We start from the raw sequence: 3,540 nt of genomic DNA on the forward strand, positions 1-3,540 counted from the left end.
GTCTGACTTTTCCTATTTGGAGTCTCACATTTCTCCTTTCTGCCCAAGTCCACCGGTTCATATCCTTAATCTTAAAACTGGCAGCAGAATTCCAGTTTAAGATGCATACAGTATTTCCTCTGCCTCCCCGGATCCCAATAAGGGATAATAAAAGGACAAAAAAGGTATGGATGCACAACAGAGAGAATGAGAGAGGAACATCAGCTACCAAGAAGACTGAAGACATATTTAGAAGATGGGAAGCTGATGGAGGAAGGTGAGGAAATCGCAAATGGGACATGCCGAATGGGACACCTCTGACTCAGAGAGACAGGGGTGTGAGGCGGGGAACTGAAAATGGACATTGGTAGGGAGACCCTTCCCCCCCTCAACACACACACCAGCCAGACACGTAACACCTCATACAGTGGAGGTCTACTCCTAGGGAAGTGGGAAAAGCCCAAGGATCCGGGACACAAAGTAAAACACAGGGTAGGAGTGAGGTGTGACACCACCAAGGATCGGTGAAAGTAAGATTGAACCCCTAGTCCATACATATATTGCGCTTTTACCCCAGGTTTGAAGCTGGAAGGTTCCTCTCTGGAAAAATGAAATGGCTCTAAAGACCCCCACTTCAAGTACCACTTGAAGTCCTACCAGAAAAGTGCTGGTGGGGGAGGGGCGCCTGAGTGGCTCAGTCAGTTGAGTGTCTTTTGGCTCAGGTCATGATCTCAAGGTTGTGGGACTGAGTCCCGTATTGGAGCCTGCTTAGGATTCCCTCTCTCTTCCCTGCTCTCACCCACTTTCTCTCTCTCAATCTCTCTGTGGTGAACACACAGAGGGTGTGGGAGGGGGCGTGCCCAAGAGGGCACGGCAGCCCCACATCTTCCCTCCGATACCTTGCTCCATGTATCTCTTCCATTAGGCCCTTCTTGAGTTATGCCTGAAAGGCAAAGCCATCTATTGCTGAGATCACTCCTGCTTTTGGAACCTGACAGATCAAATGGAAGACTGCAAATCCAAGTGGCCTTCCCCTGGGATACATTTTCATACAATGCAATGATGACTAATTAGTAATGACTACTTGGGCATCTAGAAATGTGCCAGTATCTCTTAACTATTATAATTGTTTTGCTGGAACGGAACCAGGAGGTGACCTGTGATGTCACAGAAAGATAGAGGTCTTTGTCCCCTGTTCCTGACATAGAGTTCCTAAATCCCTTGTATTTCCTGAGAGAAGTGATAGGGCCATCTCTTATTCTTTGTAAAAATTTTTAATGTTTATTTTTGAGAGAGAGCACGAGCAGGGGAGGGGCAGAGAGAGGACAGAAGAACCAAAGCAGGCTCTGTGCTGACAGCACCTGGAGGTATTTTACTTCACTTTAACGTGAAGTTTGCTACCAGTGTCCCCTCCTCTGGGACATCTCCATCTTTTTCCTCATCGTGTCTATAGGCTCGCTTTTGCTCCTTCTCTGGCTGCGTATCCAGTCTCCAGAAAGCAAGTGTCACCATTCTCTCGTCACCTGTTTCTCCTGCGGCTCCACTCGCATCCTAGCATCCTATTCAAACGTCACTTCCAACCTTATCACGGTCGCTTACTTGTTGCACTTTCCTCTTTGTTGCTTGATCCTCCTTTGTCTACTTTTGTAAAATGTCATGTGGGTTTATCCCTGGGAGGCTAAGAGGCAACACAAGTGCACCCTTGGCCACCTGTGCGTGAACTGAGATGTGCCACGACCCACCACCAGACTTTCAGTGACAGTTGGTCACTCAGTATCGTGTAGGGATTTGTGGACAGGAGAGCTGGCAGCAAAGTTGCTACTTCCTGCCATTACTCACAGTTAACAACACTTTTAGTAACTGAAATGTGGACAGTGTTGCTGAGGAACAGCTACCTTGAGCATTGAAATCCAGGCATAGCAAGAACGGCCCTTACAACCGAAATCTACACACGGCAAGAAAAGCCTGCACTTGGCACTGAGAACTGCCAGGTCCCCACCTATCCCTCCATGCATGGGACTGCAATTTAATGCAATATGAGGGATGCTACTGCCTGCACCCTGGTGATCCTTTGAGGGCTGAAACAGCAGAGGAAGTGACTTAAATGACTTCTATGAAGTACACCTCTGAAATGGATTCCATTCGCTATATAAAAAGAAAAGGGGGGGCGCCTGGGTGGCGCAGTCGGTTAAGCGTCCGACTTCAGCCAGGGAACGATCTCGCGGTCCGTGAGTTCGAGCCCCGCGTCAGGCTCTGGGCTGATGGCTCGGAGCCTGGAGCCTGCTTCCGATTCTGTGTCTCCCTCTCTCTCCGTCCCTCCCCCGTTCATGCTCTGTCTCTCTCTGTCCCAAAAATAAATAAACGTTGAAAAAAAAAAAAAGAAAAGAAAAGGGGGGGGGAGGTAGCAACATAGTTTCAAATCCTGTACAAGTACTAGCAGTAATGACTTACTTTTGGCCTTAGTGGAAAGAAACTACTGCTAACCTGTGTTCTCCTTTCTTAAAACTCTCAATTATGTTCCACACATAATTCAAAGTCTTTAATGGATACATTACTCCATCCGCTAATATTGTAGATTGTCAAAAATAGGTCAGGGTAGGGGCGCCCGGGTGGCGCAGTCGGTTAAGCGTCCGACTTCAGCCAGGTCACGATCTCGCGGTCCGTGAGTTCGAGCCCCGCATCAGGCTCTGGGCTGATGGCTCAGGGCCTGGAGCCTGTTTCCGATTCTGTGTCTCCCTCTCTCTCTGCCCCTCCACCGTTCATGCTCTGTCTCTCTCTGTCCCAAAAATAAATAAAAAACGTTGAAAAAAAAATTAAAAAAAAAAAATAGGTCAGGGTAAAACATTTTGGTCTTCTGAAAACGGGACCTGTTGCTCAGAATTTTGTTAATCGAAATGAGTTTACAAAAACTAAATTCATTCTTTTTGTACTGGAAAGTATCATAAAACCAGAAATGTCCTTTTTTGTATACCAATGATCCCACAAGGAAACAATGTAAAAATGAATTTTTTTCCTGCTTAAGACTACACAGTTCTCCGATATTCTAGCCTCCTTAAAATACAGTTTCTAAACTGGAACGGAGAGATGGAGGACAGGTAAACTTCCCTATCAACACGGAGTAAAACCCAACAGGCAACGTGGCCCGCCCACCCACGTCCAACCTATGCGTAGCTTCCAGGCAGCATCCGAGTACCTCTCAAGTATGTACCACCAAGGCTGACGAGAAGAAACTCCCCCCAGCAAAATAATTCTAAGCAGGTATAAACTCCTATCATATGGCAGACAACAGTCTAAGCATTTACATATATTAACTCACTTAATGCTGACATTTGGGTAGATATTATTCTCATGTATATAAAAAGATGACAAAGCACAGAAAAATTAATGTGCCCAGGGTCAAACAACAAGCAGCAGAAACAGGTGTCAAACCCAGCAGTCTGGCCCAAGTCTGTGCTCTTGACCCACACGGCTCAACATGAAAAAGGGGGAGCATAATGCACAGGTGGGGCAGGGGAAAACCCAAGGAAACAGAATGAAGGCAACAGAAGAAAAGCCTTAAAA

Source organism: Herpailurus yagouaroundi, unplaced genomic scaffold (assembly GCF_014898765.1).
Source record: "Herpailurus yagouaroundi ecotype Mexico unplaced genomic scaffold, PumYag 77, whole genome shotgun sequence".
Lineage (NCBI taxonomy): Eukaryota > Metazoa > Chordata > Mammalia > Carnivora > Felidae > Herpailurus > Herpailurus yagouaroundi.